This window comes from Stegodyphus dumicola, chromosome 9 (assembly GCF_044657685.1).
Source record: "Stegodyphus dumicola isolate Sdum_Otavi_A_Nest chromosome 9, ASM4465768v1".
NCBI classification, from domain to species: Eukaryota; Metazoa; Arthropoda; class Arachnida; order Araneae; family Eresidae; genus Stegodyphus; species Stegodyphus dumicola.
In genome coordinates, this window is record NC_140776.1 from 161,900,096 (window position 1) to 161,923,140 (window position 23,045).

Sequence of the window (23,045 nt, forward strand, 5' to 3'; positions counted from 1 at the left end):
CAGGCGTTGCATCTGCAATTCACAGGGAGTCATACTTTTTACGATAATGTGGTTAGAAATTTTCAAGAATTTATAGTTAAGTACTTTAAAATCACTTGCGAGTAGAAATATTTACTGTTACACTCCAGAAATAAATTTCTGAACTAAACATTCAGTCAGAAAAACACTTACGCGGACAGGCGCGTGGGGTGTGTCATACCCCAGTTTCAACAAAATACCGATAAATCTGTTTCTGAAACGCACAGGCAAAGAAAAAGATTTTCTGAAAGTCAACCACAACTAGAAACTCAGCTACTGAATGCAGCACAGAATTTCAGTTTCACAAGTTAGGAATATTCCACTTTTATGTAGGAGTGGGGTATGACACACCCCACGCGCCTTCCCGCGGGTTAATTCAAGCTGCATATAGTATTCTTCCTCAAACCACTATTTCCTCTTATGTCTGTAAATGCTACGCCTAATTTCTACTGTCAAAATACTCCAGAAAACGAGATATTTAGGAATCAAAATATTTTCGACATCGCACCAATGCTATAGGGCGAAATCTACTTAGTTCTCAGCAGATATAGGAACATGGTATTATTTGGTATCTAATATTTTACTGCTCATTGATTTATTTTAGATACTTTCGGTTCAGTAAGCATTTAATTAAAATTAAACGTACCGATTTTAATTTTAACCAGGAGAAGGAGACGTATGCATGCTGAATAGAAATCGCCCGCGAGCTGCATTTCCCAACAGCTGATTTAACTCTTTCGCATCAAAGTCGCCCGTAACGCCCGTTCATTCAGGCAACGACAAACCGCCTCAACGCCTCGTTTATTTTCCACCTAGTGCTTTCCCCCTCAACGTTAGTGTATGGCTCATTGGTTTCGCGAGTTGTTAAGGGCATGTCAATCCTTCTTTTGAAGCAATTAAAAGAGACATACGGAAAGCTATTAACGTTCGCAGGTGCAATCCGGTTCTAAGGTGAAAATGCACTCAATGGATGAAACCGCTGAAAAACCCCCAAAAGAGAAACAGTCTTTTCACTTAAGTAGGTTATTGTTAATGCTGTAGCTATCTACCAGGCAGGAGGAAAAGAAAACTATTCCAAGACAAATTCGTAAACACGGGCGTTTTCGATGTTTGATGAAAACAGATTTGGTCGTCTCTCGATGCGAAAGAGTTAACGTAATTTATGCGTGCAAAGGACAGGAAAATCAATCCAACGAATACATGAAGTCCACCTTAAGCATAAAAGCTATTTAAAGGATTCAGAGGTAAGTATCGTCTTGTTAATGTTACTTATAATATTTGATATAATAGGGCATAATACAATATGGTTAAAATTCGCTTAATGACTCTAAAAAGTTACGTTTTATTTAAATTTCTGAAGCAGAAGGATTATTCATAACCGCTGAGAAATGCATGTAAAATATGAAAGGAAAACAAAACCCACTGAAAATACAAAAAATAACGTATAATTAATATTTTTGTGCCTCAGTTAGGTCTTAAAAACTGCAGCATATTAATTACAATGTTACGAATTTTGTATATATATGTAAATACTATACTGAAAACTACAGTATATTATTTATAATGTTACGAATTTTGTATATATATATATATGTAAGATAAAAAATATGAAAGCAAATTTCTAAATTTAATTCACTATAACCTCTTATTTTCTATTTCTTTTGGGAACTTCATCTATCTGTGCTAAAAATAGCGCTGTAAGTCTAAACTGCGTCATTAAAATTAATCATGCGATCTTACGTAACTCTTAATGCAGACGCCTCTTGACCAATCACCAAATTGCAAACCAAAACTTTCCTCTTCGCGTGCTTCCATCTTGCATAACCACGCACTTCAGCTTTGCTCTCTACTGTGCTAAGATATAATTTCGCTGGCTTGCTTTCTATCTCAAAAATATCAAAAATGTAAATCTTCTGTGGAAAGGCACGAGTAGAGTGTTAAGTGATTGTGGCCACAAAGATCAATTGCAAATAAAAATGGAATTAAACTGCCTCGAATGCCAAGTTCTTTAGATATTACCAAGTTAACATTTTTAGCATACTACGCAATAGAAATTCATCTTCAATATGGATCTAAGCACACATCGACACCGCTCCGGCTTTTTCTTGAGCTTTAATTATCATATACAGTGGATGGACAAAAATATGGAAACACCTTGTGAAATGCATGTTTGAAAAGAAAGATTGATTTTAATGAAATATGTAGGTGGCGCTGGCGTTTTTGAATACTGACGCCACCTATACAACTTCGTAAATGTGCTAAACAGTTCAATTGTTGTCGGAGTACTGTTATGCGAGGTTGTCATTGCATTATGTCAGAGTTAACAGACTTCGAACGTGGGCAAATTGTTGGAGCACGTATGGTAGGTGCTTCCGTAAGCAAGGTAGCCGAGGTGTTTAGTGTTTCAAGAGGTACTGTATCGAAGATTTATTCCGCATATTTGAAAAGCGGAAAAACATCATCTGCTAAATCACAGCGCGGACGAAAGTGTGTCCTGAGTGATCGTGACAGACGATCATTAAGGGCAATTGTGACCAAAAATAAGAAGACCGCAGCTGCAAAAGTTGCTGCTGAAATGAATGTTGTGTTACCGAACCCTGTGAGTACCAAAACAATTAGAAGGGAGCTTCATAAACAGGGAATTGCTGGCCGTGCTGCAATTGAGAAGCCACTCATCAGTGATGCTAATGCCCGTAACAGGAAAAGGTGGTGTTTAAGTCATAAAGCCTGGACTATAGAGCAGTGGAAGCGAGTAATATGGTCTGACGAGTCTTATTTCACATTGTTTCCCACTTCTGGCCAAGTTTAAGTCTGGAGAACGCCATCTCAAGCCTATAATACAGACTGCTTGTTGCCAAGAGTGAAACATGGCGGAGGTTCTGTTATGGTTTGGGCAGCCATATCGTGGTTCTCTGCTAGCCCCATGATAACTGTGTCAGGGCACATGACTGCCAAGACTTATGTGAACATTTTGGCCGATGAAGTTCATCCCATGGTACAAACTTTCTTTCCCGATGGTGATGGTGTCTTCCAAGACGACAAAGCCCCTGTTCGCACAGCTCACATTGACCAGGACTGGTTTTCTGAGCACGAGGATGAGTTGTCCCATCTCCCCTGGCCACCACAGTCACCAGACCTGAATATTATCGAACCTTTGTGGTCTACATTGGAACGGAAAGTGCGTTCTCGTTATCCACCGCCAACATCGTAATCTGAACTTGCCACCGTTTTGCAGGAAGAATGGTATAATATTCCCTTGGCAAACATACAGGAACTGTATTTATCCATTCTGAGAAGACTGCAAGCTGTTTTGGATGCCAACGGGTTTCCTACACGATATTAAGCAAAGAAACATGTTTTTTTAAAGGTGTTTCCATATTTTTGTCCAACCCCTGTATATATGTAAACAATTTTAGTAAAGTTATGTTTAAAATGATATATCTTTCTAAAATATAACACCAAATTATTACTGGAAAAATAGTATTACAGGAGCAAGTTTATTTAACACTTGAATAAATGGCTATATCCTAAATTGGCGAAATATTGCTAAGTTGGCGATGGTTTTCGCGAATACTTTTTGTCGTCAAATTTGGCGATAAATCGAGAAAAGTCGCCAGATGTAACAGCCATTTGGCGACATTTTTGTCCCTTCCTTGCATAACTATAATTGGTATTGCAATTGAATAATTGTAATTGATCTCCATATGTAACTGTAACCATACTTTGCCCTCATATGCCTTCCAGTAATTTCTAGAAGTGAAAGGTACTAGAGATTTCTCGGCTGCCGGAGGAAAACTGTATAAGACCAGAGCTAGCATCTCAGTTTCTAATTCAGATGCATTTTGCATTGTGCTGTACTTAACATTCTTAGTAGTTTGAAGTGTAACTACTGTTTGTGCTTCGTGACACTGAGAAGAGCTATACGAATATTTTTGTGGAAAGTTCCAGAATCGTGAATTGTTTCTTTCGATTGAGTCATACGTGTTCACTATCGATTGGACAAGCAATAACGCTAAGAAGCTAGCATTCAGTAAGTTAGTAATATAATTTTTTTATTACTTCGTTGTATGTAAGATATATATTAACCAGATTTTAGATCATGTGTTCCAAGAAAGGCAAAACATATCTTAAAGATAATTTTGAGATTTTAAAGTGTGAACACATAATTTACGCTAAGTATTTTCAACGGAAATATTGCCATTCAAATAATGATGAAATGAATTAAATTTTGTATAACAGTACAATTTCAATGTTTCTATACAGAAATATAAAATGCAATAATTTATAACTGCATTGTAGTTTCATACGAATAGAAAAATATAATGCAATCAAAGATAATTATAACGTTTGAAGAATTTTTCAAATTTATTTACTGAACTTTCCAAATCCTGAATATTTTCTAGGATTTTACGACTACGGCCAGATTACATTCATTCATATTAGAACATAAAGATATATTCGTAGAGATAAGAACTTTAAAATGCAATGTACAAGCAATTTAACAACAAAAAAGGCTTAGTAGTAAAACTAATATCTCATACTTTATTTAAAACTCATTTACGTAGGAAAATACCTTTGCGCTGAAAATAGCATACGCATTTCAAAGAGAGTAATAATAAAGAGAATCCTCTTAAAAAGTTTTATCTATAAAAGGTTTTATAAATAGCAGGTAAGATAACATGCAATTACCAAATTGCAAGAATTTTTTCAGAGAAGCAGTATTAAAATTATCCGTTGTATACGTACCTAATTACAATAAGGTACTCAGCTTTTAAACATTCTCGAGCTTAAAGAGTAATATTAAACTTGAAACAATAGATTTTTTATGTAAGGTTTAAATCCTAAAAACTTCTAGAAAACTACAAACAAATTTAGGAGCATTTTTAGAAAGTCATTAAGGTAATCGGATCAACTAACGCACTGACGACTACACAAAATTACCCATCCAAGCTTTTAGCTAATTTACTTGTTTTAAATTAAAAGTTTTAGTTATGTAAAAGGAGACGTAAACAGATTTTTTAAATATTTAATTATATCACTATCATAAGTTTCGTTCCTCCATTTTTGCTGCCGGTAATAACTAAATAAATATTAATGTGTTCAAAAATACTTAGATCAATTTATAAATTGGGCAGATTTGTACAATTTATATTTCATATTTTAAATAAATATTTAAAATTACACAGAAAAATAAAAAAGGAATTATCATTATGGAAGCTTCAAAAGAACCGTTTTGGGTCTTTGCTATTCGAATTCAGTTTTTACTTCCTTGTACGAAGTAAAAAGGAAGTATTGTAATCGGGAAACGTTTCCGGTATCATATTTCAAAGAAAATATCCATTTTCACCTCTATCGAATGAAATTTAACGATATTTTTGCATGACATCTGTACATAAGAACAGGATAAAGGACTCTTTTTCTCAAAAATATATATATATATATATAAAACTTAAAAATTAATTCTCAAGAGAATATTTTGGACGTACGTATTTCGCATAACTCAAAAACGAGTAGCCTCAGAACGGTGAAATTTCGAATATAGGACTGCTATAAAGTGTAGATGTGCACCTCGTATTTTGGTTGCAATCGGCCGCACCAATATATCAGTGATCTCAGTTTCCTTTTTCTTATATGTCTTATAAATTTTGCATTTTTTGCTTTAAAAATGATTGAATTATGTTGGTCTTATCTTCCGGTTAAGGTTTTTATGCCTTTAGTAAATCTGCATGCAATATTTCTAGATTTATTAACAATTTAAAAGTTGTTTAAGTGCGGCTAAGCCTAATTATTTTTTCCCTGGCGGCCATGTTTGTTTACATTTAGAACTTGGCTAGTAGAAAAGTGGATTTGTTGCCAATCTAGAGAAACTGAATTTCGCAAAAAAAAAAAAAAAAAAAAAAAAAAAAAAAAAGAAAATGTATTCTTTTATTATTGCGAATTAAATCATGCTTAATCCATTCTGGAATATATTCGAGGAAAGTATTTAAGATTTACGTCGTAATTTTTAATATAGGTATTTTGAGTTTTTATGTATTTTAGCCTTGTAGCGAAGCGTAGACTGAATTAATTGAATGAGAAATACTGAATCGTCTGTCAGAAACTGCTTCTTTTTTCTTGTTTGTTTAATTTCTTTTATACATCGTTTTAGATTTATCGTAATATATGAATAGAACATGCGGCAACGTTTAGATAATTCTTCATATGATATAAATTTTGTGCATTCTGAGTTATAAAATGAATGGAATGTAACGCTTTTAAGGGAACGTAGCGCCAGAGTGTCACTATGGTAAACAAATATAGTGTATTTTAAAGAGTGCATTTATTCTATTGTGGTTTATGTGCTACGGACAAAGTAGATATAATTCAATCCAATAAGTTTGAAGGAGATGCAAGAAAAAATGCGTATAATTTAATATTCCGTACAAGAAAGTCATGTAGTGTACGCATCAGATTTTTTAATTATAAAACACAGAATTTGTTGCCTAAAAATAAAATTAAACAGCTCATTTATTTTGTACAAAAATACATAAAGGTTATAATCTTAAATGTGTTTTATTTGGAGAAATATTAAGAGATTCGAAGTTATAAAATAGATTTATAACCTTCAACTTTGTGTAACAGTGATGGAAAATGAAAATAAAAGACTTAGCGGCATATTTACACATTTACGGCATATTTACACAAAATTTAGCGGCATATTTACACATTTAAATTATTTTACAATATTTCAGCTACAGTATATTTGATATTATGAAAAAACGCTTTTTTAATATTTCAGATTGTTCTTTATGTGATAGCGTTTAAAATGATTTGTCTCATTAAGTCTGCATTTTAATTTGCACTTTTTTCGTGAAGTGTTAAATCGGAATGAAACAAAAATCGTTACATAATTAGCTATTTTACTTGAGCCGTTTTAATTGGCAACTTTCTTCGGATCAACACCTTTTCTAGGATTTGAGCCCTAGCCTTATGGTTGGGCTCAAACACTAAAGAAAGAATGGATGTTTATAAGGGCATGGGATCATCTAAAACCTGACTAGCGGAAAATCTTCTCGAAAAGTTTAGTGGTAGAGAAAGAGGGCTGGAGATTCTAGACCCGTACTTTATGCGTTCTCCAACTTCCCTTTCCACAGAGGTGTAATTTGGTCATACCCTACGATGCCCTCTGGCTAATATTGTCCGCGATGAGACGGCAAAATAACCGATGGGTATTTGCCATTTATTACAAATGAATTCATTTGCAAGTGTTCAGGCCTTTGGGACAACAACATAATTTTTCTTTTAACGTTTGGAACTTTACAAATAGAGAGTGTTTGGGTGTTTGCTGTCCAAATTTAGCTGGAATTTCTATTGATATACTTTGAACCAAATTCTTATTTTCACCGCATTTTCTAGTTTTCCTTGCACTAGAAGAACAATGAACGAACGAAATCCGAACGAAATGGAGTTCGTTATGCAGTACCACTGTTTCCCATAGAATAATTTTAATCCATTTCTCAGCCTGAATCTAAATCGTAAACATGACAAATATTTCAAAGAATCTTATAAACACCATCATTGTTAAAAATGCTAGAAATTTACTAAATTATTTATTACAAAATTATTTATATATACTATATATGTAAACAGTCCCACAGTATTTTAATTCAGGTTAGTCTGATCATTCTCAAGCTTAAATTGGAAGTTAAAGACTCAGCTGGCCTTTATCTTCTTCCACATCTAATTTGGAAAGTTCAGGTTTTAAGAAGCTGCTTGTTGAAAAACTGGTCCCCTTTTCCTCAAAGTAGATATCATCGAACACATAAGCCACTCTGTTCATCATAGTTTACACTATTTGGCTGCGACGTGGACATTTTCCAGTTTTCATTTTAATAAATATTTACTTTTAGGGTGTAATACAGTATTAAGAAAGGTATTTATTTTCTTCTCCCCTGATGGGTATCTTTGTTTATGCAAAGATCATTTTTTACATTTAAGCGCAATTAAAATAAAACATAAAGCAAAACACATTTAGCTCCCCCCCCCAGTTTTATGTCAGACGAAATCCGCATAAGATTCGTTATGAGGAAATTTTTTGGGCCGTGCGAGCTTTCGTTATATGTGGTACTACACTAATTTCCGGCCACTTTATCTCTCTTAAACTGAGAAACAAACAAAGCATGAATGCATGAATATGTGATATTAATTTAATGTATTCCATTGATATTTAGCTAATGATATGTAAGCAGCTTAGCGATTGCATCAGATTCGTTTAAAACGGTTTTCTTTTTCAATAACTTTGAGTGTAACCTGAACAAGTGTTTTCATCATAAAGAAGCTCGTTTCAGTTCATTTTTTCTGAAAGGCAAGTGGAATGTTTCGATTGGTTGCTGGTTGATCCATTCGCTATTGAGCGTCTTGAATAGCATAGTGTTTAACTTTGCTCGCTGCTGTATCACGGAGCCCGGTTTCGAATTCCGGAGAAGGATGTATGTAATGTATAGTTATAAGAGTGTAGTGTGTTTGTGGCATATGGCACTTAAAATACACGGCGAGACAAAAGTCGAAAGTGATTTGGTGAGAGGGAAAGGGCTGGAAGACCCTAAGACTCTTTTCTTAGGGAATCCTTCTTAAAAAATAAGACAGAACAGCTCAATCACTCTGAGGTACCTAAGGCCCATGCAATCCTGGATTGGTAAGCTTGTCTGATTTACTGAAAAGTTCATTGTAGTTCTTATGTTTTTGTTGGGGAGGGGGTGGTAGAGGGGTATAGTATGAAACAGGTTCTTATTTTTAACCATTCATGTCTTGGACGAAGTCCATAACAAATAAACTTGCCCTGCCTTCTTTAAAACAAGGAATCAGGACGTGAGACGTAGTAATGATTTTTGCTGCTACATATAAGGACATTCCTTCTTAGCTAAATATTTTAGCATTTAGCATTTTTAGAATGTTATTCATCTCACAGACAAATGGTTTTAATCTTTATTTAACTTTATAGTTAACTATATTTAGTTTAAGACTCAGCTTAAACTAAATATAGTTAAATCTAGTTAAATGTAGTTAAATCTAAACACTAGAAAGTGTTTTGTAGTTAACTATATGTTTAAACCCCTCTCAAGTAAAATTTTGCAACCAATTTTCATCTACAACAGATTTCTTTCTTAACTCGTTCCAAAAACAGTTTCAAGGTGGTAGTCTGTTGAATTAAGTAACAACGGTATATATATTTTTCATGATAATGCTAGTATAATTTTTTTCCAACTGATGTTTGAATTGCTGAGCCTCGATTAATGTATAATTTAAAGTTCATAATCTTGTTTAATTTGTTTGGAACCTAACTACCTTCCAAGTTAATAAAGTTAATCTCTGGCCATCAGAAGTGAACTAGATGACTGATTTGCCCGTCCTAATCTTACAGGCATAACACCTACTCAGGATAAAAACCACCTAAAATAACACCTACTCAGGATAAGGTTATAAAACAAAGCTTTTTATTTAGTTCTTTAGCCTAACAATTTACATAGTTCCTATAGTAAGAGAAATACTCCTCTGTTTGCGAGATTAACTGAACATAAAAGTTAAACTAAATATTTGCAATAAGTGAAAGACTCAAGCAAGCGAAATAAGCAAGATGACGTCCGGCTATGAGCCTTGCAGCAGACCCTTAGGACTTCGACTCACGTGAGCAAACATGGCTAGTAAAGGCTTAGAACGATATAAATTAAATTTATTTTCTATTCAATCTTTAATCAAACAGGGAGTCTAGAATGTGCACAGTAGAAACTTTTACCGCAAGCACGTTGTCATTTTGAGTATTTTTATCCTTTGGCTGAAAGTGTACAATTAACAGAAAATATTCAAATTAAAGCTTTTCATTGGCATCCGAATATATCAACACCTCGAAGATAAACGCCACAGAATTTTCAGGGTGGAAAAATAATATGAATAGAACATCACGCGTCCTCAACAATATACACAGAATGGTATTTTACAGTCGCCAGTATCTCAGAAATAGAGGGTATAAAGGTGTGTACGTTCTTGCAATATTTGCAGCTATGGAATGGTTAACATAATCTGTCTACCAACTACTAAACCATTTTATGAAAAGATACATCTGTGACAGGTGGTCACGTACAGTAGTAATTATTGTTTGAGTAGAACAAAATTTTGTTCAACCATTAACAAATAGTATCTTGCAGTAATAAGTATGTTGTACAATCAGAAGGATACTTATAATCGTCATCCTGTGGTATGCAGAAGTACCCAATAAACGACACAGTTCTAATATACATTGAAAGTATGCTTTGCTGAAAATACAATATCTTATAATGCTATTTAATGTATCTCCTAATGCTAGAGTGAGTTAGTAGCATCTAACCTCTTGGTAGAATGATGGTGTCTCTGTCTCCCAATAACATTACATTAAAAGCTCTTTGTATGAAAGTTTTTTACTCTGTCCGAGCAAAAAATTTCCTCATCAGCAAGTGCTTGAAAACAGCAAAAGACAAATGGTGAGAAAGAACACGAATAACATAAATTCATATATAGTACTCCAGAAGGCTCACAACTAGCAATTCACTACTCGTATTTTGAAGTGGGCCGAAGAAGCAAGTAAATCCTCTTTTTCGTTCTGAATATAAAAGTTTACTTTCTATCGTATATGTTACTCTCTTATCTGTGATTTTAGAAACAGTATTACTTACTCGTAGTTGCATGTATCAATTTTGCTTGCAGCCCTGCCTTCTTCCCACGCATTACCATACTGTCATGACGTATGTAAGCACGTTTATGACAAGGTACATGATCTCTATTGATAACGGATTGCATCAAATCTCAAATGCGCAGTAGATTTTCGTACATGTGATTACATATATTAGGGAAATCCAAGCCACTTTGCATTTTCAGGTCTGGAAGTTGAGAGTGATAACGAATTGCCTAACTTTTAATAAGTCATACTTAGTCGTATGACTTTGTAAGGATTATGTTAATTTTATAAACAGTTAAATTTTGAGTTAAACTTCTTTCCTGTCAAATTCTTAACTTCAACTTACTACTTCCGGCCAGAACGTAGTTTTAGAATCACATCTGAATACATAATAAGGAGGAGCGGTATTTAAACCGCGAAGTTCTTCGGTTTTGGCGAGAGAGATACCAGGTATTCTGTCTGCACGCGTCCGCCTTTTTAGGCTACTCCCTCGTAAGTTATTATTACGCTCGGCCGTATTTAGGCTCTTGGTAGCTTCGCAGTCAGTTAGCGCTAAGGGAACACCTCGGTTAAAATCTTGATAGCTTCTGCTATATTTCTTTAATTTAGATTAGTTTTAGTTTACTGCTTAGCCTCTTAAGTTCAAGCCCAAATGTAGGCTTTTATCATACACTCCAAGACGGAGTTCTGTTAAATTTTATCTGAATAATAAAGGGTTATTGTTATCCTTCCATCTTGTTATTTCTTGTCACACGAACTCAAGCGATTATTCGCTTATCAGTTCTTAAGATTCTTCACGTTCAACAGTAACCAGTAACTTAGCATTTACAAAGTGGGGAACTCTACAACATATATTAATGTTTTCGGCAGCCATGCTTTCTTCTAACACATTAGCCTACCATTGTGACGTATGTGATGACATGCACAAGTTTATGACACGGTATATTATCTATATTAAAAGAAGAATGCATCAAACCGCAAAGGCGCCTTAGATTCGTGTATATGTGGCTGCCAATTCCCACATTTTGAATATGTAATTTTTCAGTACATTTGCCCGCCAGCAGCTGAGCAGTAAAAGCCACTGAACACTGGTAGTTTGGTCCGGTGTTCGAGTTCCGGCGAACGGGCTGGCTGTAAGGGCGTTTTTGTGGTTTTTCCCATACGTAACTTGTATACGAGCCATTTTCCCTTAAAAATGACCTTAATGGGGATCTTTCTCTTTTTGTGTAGTTCCTAAGGGCGGAGTAGGTAATGAGTTAAAACAAATTTCAGTACCTTTGGGAAAGTTTTGTGCTGATTACTATGAAAAGGGTTTTAGATTTTGTAGTGAGGTCGCCAGAAATGTTGTCATACTTATTGCATCATGCGAAGAAATGTGTAACGGACTGCGGATGTTTTAATAACAGTTGTAAGATGATAATAAACACATTTCATGCTCGATATGGAATCATTTTAAAAGCAATGAATCATGCTTTTCCCACTTAAACCATAAAATTCATTTCAACAGCAATACAGCAAAATAATTTTAAAAAGAGCATATTTTTAGAATTTTGGATACACAGTCTCTCCCACAGGAGATAAAAACGTTTCGCCCGCTCTGAAATCGTTGAGTTTGTTAATCAAAAATTTGTTAAAGTGTTACAAAACATTAAATCGATAATAAAACAAATTTCAAATTAGGGCTTCCAGATGCTCATATTCGGTGGAGGATTATGTTATTCGAAATTCGATGGCTCTAGGGACCATTGTTTTATCACAATACTAGAAAAATGCATACATTTATGCAGATTCTTCATTATTTAATTTCTTTAAATATAATACAGGGCTCTAATATTTTGTGGCAACAATTTAAAAAAGTGATTCTAAATTTACTTAACAGTATTATATTTCATTCATATTATAACTCAGAATGCACAAAATGTATATCATTTAAAGAATTATCTAATCGTTGCCACGTGTTCTATTCAAATACTATAATAAAGCTAGAACTATGTATAAAAGAAATTAAGCAAACAAAACAAAAAAGAAACAGTTTTTCACAGACGATTGAGTATTTATCATTCACTTAATTCAGGTTTCACTTCGCGACAAGGCAAAAATACATAAAAACTCAAAATATCTGTATTAAAAACTACGAAGTAAATCTTAAGAGCTTATTTCCTGGAAAAAATTCCAGAAAGGATTAAGCCTGATTTAAATAATAAATGAAGGCATTTATCTTTGTCGTTGCGAAGCTACATTTCTCTAAATTGGCAACAAATTCACTACTCAGCTGTTTCAAATGTAAACAAGCAATGGCCGCCATCAAAATAGGCTTAGCGGCACTTAAACAACTTTTAAATTGTTGATAATTCTAAATATATTCCACACAGATTTACTAAAGGCATAAAATCCTTAACCGGAAGATAAAAACAACATAATTCAATCATTTTTAAAACAAAAAATGTACAATCTACCAACGTATAAGAGTAAAGAAATTGAGATTACTGAGCCGGGTAACAGAGTGGATATATATATAAATATATTTATATACGTTTGGTGCGGCCGATTGCAACCAAAATACGAGGTCCACATCTACATGTTATAGCAGTCCTATATACAAAATTTCAACGTTCTGAGGCTACTCGTTTTTGAGTTATGCGAGATACGTACGTACGCACGTACGTACATACGTTCGTACAGACGCCACGAAAAATTCTCTTCAGAATTCATTTTAAAGCAGTTTTATAATTTTTTTGAAGGAAAAGAGTCTTTTATTCTGTCCTTAGGTACAGATATCACGCAAAAACATCGTTAAATTACATTCGATAGTGGTCAAAATGGATATTTTCGTTGAAATATGCTGCCTGAAACTTTTCACGATTACAATACTTCCTTTTTACTTCGTACAGGGAAGTAAAAACGAATTCTGCATCATTTGCGGTTTTGGCTTTAAGTTTAAAATTACCTTCCATGTTTAAACTGCCAGACATGAAGAGAGAAATAAAAGACTTTAATGAGATCGGTATTAATTTTACTTACACTTCGAAAACCATCAATACTGTATACATTTTCTTAGTACTCAGATGAAAATGCATGATTCGGTATATTGCCGAAATGGTTAGCACGATATATATCCTCTTATGTTTCCTGAATCAATCCTGAAGCCAGAAGGTAACTGGGGAATAAACGCTACGTGAACGTATCCAGGGATGTTACTTAAATGAAATGTGTTTCAGAGATAAGTTCCAAAGAAAATCCTGAGTTGTGTCTAGATACATTCTTTATATTCTTTTTTATTGCTCTTAAAAATCTCTGTTGGAACAAGCTGTTTCTCTGTAGGGGGATCCTTGAAAAGAAATTGAAAGAAAATTATTTTTGTTTTGTCAGGTTATTTATTTAGGGAAATGAAATGGGTTACTGTTGCCCATTTTCTTATTTGATGTCATATAATTTTCGTAAAAGGATTCTAGCTTTTATTTTTATAGTAAGAGTGTTCTTAGAGAAACTAACACATTTTCCCCGGTATGTTACGCTAGTTAGCTTTGGAAGAAAAGGAAAAACGTAGAACCTCTGAAAATTTATTTCAAAAATTTTATAGATTTGATGACTATGAAGTATGTATTATGTGAAATAGATTAAAAGTCTTTTATCTTATTCAGTTACTCAATGACTTATTGCGGATGAAACCATGTTCCATGTACAAGGTTGGACAAATCATTACAGTTGCCGAATTTGAGACTCTGAAAGTCCACATACGACAGAAGAACATATTCCAGCTTTAACTAAGATCAGTACCTTGTGAAGAATAATGAATAACACAATTTTAAACCTTTTTCTCAATAGTCAAGCTTCAGTGCGTGTCTGAACATGCTACAGATATTTTTTTAATATATTTTCTTCTTCCCTTGTAGAATCTTTAGGTTATATCGGGAAAGAAACATGAAAAATGGGTTATGCCATCCCCGGGATTCGAACTCTGGACCTCACAATCATGCGCCGGAAGTGCTGTAAGAATCTTAAGTTTTACTAACGTTTATTTTATTTTAAATCTTTACTATCACTTCTTATTTTCTACTTCCTGCCAGAATTAAAACTTTAACTTATTTATGCAAATTTGTCTTGCGAACGCCAAGTACTTAAGTTGTGGCTTTTTGCCAAGCAAGAGAGAGGAAGGAGTGATTAAGAGCAGGCCGCTTGCCATAGCAGTTTTACTCGGTTGCTGGCTGCCTTCAAGGCCAGAGGTTTAATCCTCGTGATAATTTTAAACGTATCGTAGTGTTAAAAGTTCTCTGTACTACATACGGCTTTTTTGCTAATATGCGGCCAATCTTGGAGTAGGCACTTGTTTGATTAATCCAAAGTTAAGTCTAGTTAATATTTTTATATTCTTACGTTCAGACCACAAGTGGTTGGTCTCTGTATTCCGAAGTCCGGAAATCATTGTAAAGAGAGAAAAAATAAAGGGTTTCGAATACCCTTCCTGTGTGTTTTGTCTACTTCCCAAATTTATTGAACATAGCTTTAGTAAGCTTCCTGTTCCGTGTCAGGACATTTAATTTTCCCAAAGCAAGTAAGGAGGAACACTGAACCTGATAGTGCTTCCATTTGCACTACGAAGCCGCTCGGAAAGTATGAAGAAAATGCTTTACATACTTCTCCTTTTTAAGGTGCGACTGACGATGAGGGGAGCCAATCGCCCTACGTTGGTGGTGACGAATTGTCATCCACAACATTTTAGCTCGAGCGTCCCTTGTAGAATCTTTTCTTTAACCATTTTCAAAGTCAAGAAAAAGAAGAAATCCACAATGTCCTCGCCGGGATACATCCCATCTTTGCAAATCTTTTGAGTATGTTCCTGAAAAAGAAATATCTAGGTTTGATTGCGATAGAAATGATATTTTCGAAATCTACGTCTAAATTTTATTGTGTCTTAATTTTTTCCTAATAGATTGACAGCTACAAATAATAAAATTCTTTCAAATACTATTATTCCATATACTTATGTACGAATTCCTTCTCTCTAAATTGAAATTTCACTATTTACTGATTTTTGGATGTCCCCGTATTACAAATAACATATGTACAGGATTCATGATTTTTGTTTATCAAAGCAATTACAACGAAGAGAAAGAAATTGTCTTAAGTTCATGTGCAATTTTTCTCAGTACGTTGATAATTTTATCGTCTTTACAGAGAAGCTAACGCACATCAAATTAAAATTAAAAGGAAAAAACAGAAGAAAGATAAGAATGCTTTCTAAATGAATCATAATGAAAGCTTTCAAAATAATTTTCTAATAAAAGCAGTTTCAAAATTACTGTTCCATGAATATATATAATGCTTCTTTTTATTAATATGCAGTTAGTTGATTATTTTATTCTGATGTAATGCAAAACAAACTGTGAATTGGTACATTAAAAATTTGTCAAAAACGTGCAAATAAAATTTCAGTAAGTCATTACAGTTTTAGAAAATTAATTTTAATTATACGCAAACAGCCTGCATTTAACTTTCAGCACTGATTTGAAACAACATAAATAAAGCGTAACTTCAAGTGAAATTTTGTATTTTGCTTCTCATCATTAACAGGTAGTAAGAAGAAAATTATTAAGTGTTATTTTGCAGTTAAGAAAATAATTTTGAATTTACTGAAAAATGCTCATGAAATTCAGTTTTCAAACCTTAAGACTGGTTCCACGACATTTAATAAATTAAATAGATGGCAGCTATTCCCATGAATTTTACACCGGAAGACTTATTTAAAAAGTTACGAGATTATTTTAATGAGGTATTAAAATGAAAAGCTTTTGAATAAACAGTCTTGCTGTTCATTCTTTAATCGCTGTTAATGAAAGGCAGAGAACATTAATGAGACCATTATACATAGGAAAGACGTAGAAGAATATAATTTAAGTTAAATGTATCATTAGAACCCACGCTCATTTTTCTCTCGGATTAATTGTATTTAAATGTGACTCCTTCCCAGAAATATAAAATACAAAGCGTCAGTAGAATATCATATTTAGGAAGGAAAAATCCCCCAAGGCAACATTTTTTCCCAAGGTTACTTCATTAAAGGTCTCTAATTTTAGGGAAAAAATACTTGAAATCTTTAATAATTTTCTTTCTTAAATGTATCAATGCATCATGTCTGGTTTTATAGTGACGTTTATTGTAAGCTATTATGTGGCTTTTATCTTGCAATTTTTTTTCATCAGATATGACGATCTTGGCAAATTACTGAAAAGTGTAATTACTGCATATTGTTATCGAATGCTATTACTCAATGAAGCAATTTCCAAGGTATGAATAATACATTTAGAGGTTATCTTTTCTTTCTAGTTAATTAAATATGAGAAATGCACTCGAAATAAAGATAATAGAAACAAATAATTGCAATTAAAGCATGACAGTTAGATCAAGCACATTTAGATTGATGTTGCTGTAGTTGTTGTGACTAATCTCGCTTGTCTGATATCAATGTAAGCTCACAAGATTCATCATGGCAAGGCGCCTGTTTTTGGGAAGAGCTTTGGGCACTATACAACACTGATGGAACGAGATGGCTTCCGTCCTAATGCGACCTAATAGGTGCCTATCGAAATTAAGTGCCGCCCCGCCCTTGATCAATCCACAATGTTGCGACCCCACAGAGCAAGGGCAGACAAGGCAGTACCAGTACAGTCCCTGCTGAACCTTACTCTGTCCTGAGAGCCCTCAGGCCTTCTGTGAAGTCTGTTATTATGCCCCGTGGTTGAGACTGCCTAAGTACAGATCCTAACCAGTACTTCCCAGGCTTCGCCTGAGTCAACCCCAGGTGGAGGGTTCGGCACTGTACAGGTGACTTCTCTCAGTCCCCCCCTCCCAAATCTAAAGCAGAGCACTCCGGAGGGACCTGTCCTCTCCCCTCTCTTCCCCTACCACTAGCCTATCGAAAGGACGTTTGTTCTGCCGCATTATTTTGAGTAACGCAGGTGCTCCAAATTCCACGCAGGTGCTGCACATTTACAAACATCCGTGCCTTCTCCGAGATTCGAAACCAGGCCCATCGGTAGTCAGAGGAAAGAATATGAATGGAAGAAGAAGGCATGCTCTTGTAGACGTAATGTAAACCAGCCTAACTCGCCTCAGGCGACTTTCGAATCGAAGCCAGTATGCAAGCAAGTGAAGCCAACGGGCAGGATGCTTCACTTGCTTAAATTCCTTCTGCTTGAAATGTTGGTGAAGTACAAAGCATGAATCTGTTCTCTGAGAATTAGGTTTTGCTATTATTTATACTCGAAATTTGTTCTCTGCAGTTTTCTTTGCATACGATTCTTTTTTGATTTTGCAGAAGTTTTCGCTTTACAATTAATCATTTTCGCACTTAAATATTTAATAAATGGTTACTATTATATTAGTATTTGTAATGCAATACTATATTAAATTAGGCTTTCATTTTAAATGTCTATCGTAATACATTTCCATAAATAAATTCATATATGTAACATTTATTATTATTATTAAAAAAACTGTGGAAAGTAGCGATAAGAAAGCGCTTAAGTAACTCTTCGCAGTGGTCACCCTCCCCAATATTTAATGTGCTCTTGACTATTTTATTTTAGTTGAAGGAACTGAATCTTTCCTCTCAGCTGACGGAGCGTCGCAAGTGACGGAGCAATCAAACCGACATAGGTAGAATAACAGCAAACTCTTATTAATAAGAAATGTAATTAGGTTAATTTAGGGCTTCCGAGAACGTTTTCGAGCTTCCTCATTGTGGAAAAACATTCGATAAAATTTTTATTGGGGTTAGTGTTTTTAACTGTTCCAGAGTAAGATTTAGGTTTTAAGATAAGAGTGAATTTGGAACTAATTCCTTGCAAGGATATTATTTTGTTCTTTTCAGAAGGAGGTTTTTAGGATTGTCCATTTTGTGGCTACCATTATTACATTAAAAACTGAGGATTTGATGAAGTTTGATTTTTTAAAACGTTTGGGCAGCAATCGAGTCTTAAAAGTAAGGCTGATAATCTGCATTGCATAAGAACATTTTATACTGAGATACTTTCAAATGCTCATGATTTCTTTAATAGTCTGGGCTATAGATTTAAAGTAAAATATTCCAATGAGAGTTTCCAATTCAATTGTTCATTACATGCGAATTTTTATTACCTTCTTATATGATGAAATGGATTTTTAACGAAATTAAACCTGGCAACTTAAAGACATTTCTAAAATTAAAGAAATGAGAATTAATTATGTAAAGAATTCACGTTTCATTATTTAATTTCTTCAAATATAATGCAGGACTCTAACATTTAGTGGTAACAGTTTGAAAAGTGAAACGGACATTCATAGTGAAGCAACGCAAAATCGCAAAACGAAAGCTATAGTCCTTCAGAGACAAAGCCCCTTTGGCTAAACATTGGGACAGTTCTATATCTCCCCTTCTACTGGGCTGATTGACGAAATTCAAATTGCGTTTTTCATGTCTCGAAAGCGCGAATTAGGATAAGTATTAGATTTATATATAGCATTGCTCAAATATAGGTATTTTGACACAAAATAGGACATTTTCTGAAATGACATGCCAATGTTTTTCCGTATTTCGATTGCCAAACTCTAAAATTTTCTAAAAAATTAGTTCTCAAAATTTTAGCTCCTCAATGTTAATTCAATTTGGTATGTATTTATTAATTTCTCTTTTTTATGAAACTTATTTGATTCCTTTATACACAGTTCGAAATTTAGGTTTATTCCAAATAAAATTCACCTATTTTTTATGATTTATTTTTAAAATTTGTATTTTAAAATAATTTTCCTAAACTTTTCAGAAAAAACTTTGAATTACAAACTATACAAATTTTACAATCATCTTAAAGTAGATGTATTTATAAACATACGTGCAAAAAATTTGAGCTTTTTATTCAAAATTTCCGAAGATATACGTGAATTTATATATTAGCGCATTTTTAAATCAGGCATATTTGTTGAAAGCGATAGTAGCGAAAATGTAGTTTGCGTACTTTGTTAAAATTATTTGAATGTAGGAACGGTGTCCCTTTTTTCGCTCATCCACAATCTGGAAATATAGGAACGATGTGAATTTTTTTTCCTGTCCTGCACAATGGAAGGGAATGGAAAATAGGTTGCCATATATTAAGAAGTTCGCCAGGTGAATGAGTTTTGGCGTAAGCTGAAAAAAAAATCGCCAAGATAAATGTTTGAATTTCTCCGAAAATTTCGCACCAAGTTCTACGAAATTTAATATTTAGTCGAAATTTGAGTCATAGAATCGAAGTATGGAAAAAAATTGGTATGTTATTTCAGAAAAAGTCCTATTTTGTATCAAAATACCTATATTAGAACAAAGATATATATAAATCTAATATATATCCCAAGTCTAGCTTTTGAGACATGAAAAACGCAATTTTAATATCGTCAATTGGCCCAGTAGAACAGGAGATATAGAACTGTCTCATTTTCTTTTGCGCGGTGTACTTAGGTTTGTATGAATTTACATATAGTAGAATCTCTATATAGCGAACCGCTATATCTAGAATATTTTAACATGGCTAAAGAAAAATTATTCTACCTTTGTTAAAATATTAAATCGATATATTTTCCCATAGTTATAACGAAACATTTTTGTCGAAGCTTTTACTTTCTCGAATTCCCTATTCCTGTGTCAAAGTAATAAATGAATAAGTAAAGTAAATGTATCTCAACCTGTTTTTCTTTTCTTTTCTTTTTTTTTTTTTTTTTTTTATTTGGAAGCATTGAGTAGCTTCGAAATGAACTGAGATCTTGTCCGCCTCTTAATTATGAAGTTTTTTTGCACCAATAGAAACGGTTCTTTTCCTTTTGTTCTATAATGTAAGTCAGCTAAAGCCTGTTACAATTTTCCGCATGGAGAAATAGAGAATTTTCTGTGACTTTCAAACTACAATGCAATGGTGAAAGAGGAGAATTATAGTTTCTAGTTTCTCGCTTTTCGTTTTTGTAGAAATTAAATCTCTGAAGAGCTTAAAAGTCATTCTTTCACATTCTGTAGTCGGGTGCGTCACAGGCCTTAACAGTATTAAATAATAAAACGAAAATTAAATATGCATCCAAAAGAATGAAAAGGGGAAATTTCAAAGCAAGATGTAATTGGGTATAAAACATAAGTTCCGATACCTGAAACTCAGAGAGGAATATAACTTTAGAACATTGTAATATTCTTAAAATGGAATCAAATCTTGAAATTTTTGTAAAAGATTTCTTGGAAACGGACATTGCAGTTCAGTCTATGGAATGTTAAGAAGGGTCGAAATTGAAATAGATATAAAATACTCAAAAGATGATGATGAATCAGAATTTTAAGAAAGTTCGAAAAATAAGATGCCCCCCAAAATAAAATAAAGCAAAAGAATTTCTTAATACAATGCACACCGTTTTCAAATCTTCTGAAAATATTAACCTTGAATTATTCAGCACAATTGCTATTTTAAAGAAACCAGTCAATTACGTAATGACCTTCACCTGGTGGCAGACTTCATTGACAGGATTATTCCTACTAAAGTGCACTGATTAGATATGTTTCTATTATACATTCAACTAAGCAATTTACATTAATTTTGACAAAAATTGTATTTTTACATTAAAATAGTAAATTTAAAATTAAAGATTGATAACATTTCATATTTCTCCTGAATTATGATTCACGTCGTTAGCTTAATGATTCAGAAATTAATACTTTGTAAAGCCATAGATAGTAACAAGCAACGACAAACCAGTCTATATAATTTTCTAGTTTATTATTAAGTTAATATAAGGACACTCAACGTTCACTTAACTCAGATTCAACAATAAAAATTCAGAATTCTAGAAATATGGGGAGATATTCCCTCTACAAAATAGGACATAACCTCCGCTTCAACTAGTTGTTATAGAAGTACAATCTCTACTTATAACTACTACAGTCCAGTCACATTAATGTGACCATCTGTCAAAAGCCAGAATAACCACCTTTCGCAGAGCGGACTGCTGCGAGACGTGCAGGAAGAGAGTCACATAGGTCCCTGAAGGTGTTCTCTGGGATGTTGAGCCATGCCGACTCTAATGCCGTGGCCAGCTGCGCTAGATTACGCGGTTGAGGATCCATGGCGCGAACAACTCGATCGAGATGGTCTCACAGATGCTCGATTGGGTTTAAGTCAGGTGCGTTTGCTGGCCAGGGGAGGACGGTAAACTCATCCTGGTGCTCTTCGAACCACGCACGTACACGGGCAGCTGTATGGCACCTCGCATTGTCCTGCTGGAAGATGCCATCATCCTGAGGAAAAACAATGCGCATGTAGGGCTGAACATGGTCCGCAAAGACAGATGCGTACTTGTATTGATCCATTGTGCCTTCCACAATGATCAGTGAACCTAGAGAATGCCAGGAAAACATTCCCCAGACCATAATGCTCCCGCCTCCAGCTTGGACCGTTCCGGCAATGGTTGCAGGGTGGTTCCTTCAGAGGTTTCACGCCTTATACGCCAACGTCCATCTGTCCGATGGAGCATAAAACGAGATTCATCCGAAAACGCAACCTGTCGCCACTCAGTGGACGTCCAGCTGCTGTACTGGCGTGCAAATTCTAGCCTTCGCCGTCGCTGAACAGCAGTCAGCATAGGTGCACGAACCAGGCGTCTGCTTCGGAGGCCCAGACGCTACAATGTTCGCTGAATAGTACTTTGGGAGACACTTTTGGTAGCCCCTTGGTTCATTTTGGTGGTCAGTTGCTCAACGGTAGCCCGTCTATCTGCCCGAACGCATCTCCGCAACCGTCGTTCGCCTCTGTCATCTATGGCCCGTGGTGCACCACATTTGCCACGTCGCTGATTTTGGACAGTCTCATTTTGCCATGCACGGTACACTTTTACCACGGCGGCACGCGAACAGTTCACAAACTCAGCCGTTTCGGAAATGCTTCCACCCTTGGCCCGAAAGCCAATGATCATGCCCTTTTGGAAGTCGGATAAATCGCTTCGTTTCTGCATTACACCAACGATTGAAATGTTTTCCGAAGCCCTCACACACCCTTTATATACGCTCAACTGCACTGTGCTGCCACCTGCCTTCTGTGATTGGTTATTTAACTCTGACATGGAAAGTGCGTGGTGGTCACATTAATGTGACTGGACTGTGTAAAAGAAAGAGTCTGTCTGTGTGTGTGTGTCTTTCGTTCGCGCTGCGCGTAAGCTAATAGACCCACGACTACGAAATTTGGTATATAGGTGCATCTAGACAAGAGCCACTGCGAATTTTTTCGAAATTAGAATTAGAATTTTTTTATTTTATGTTTTGTGACGAAATCGCGTCATTTTGAGACATATTGGGCCATAG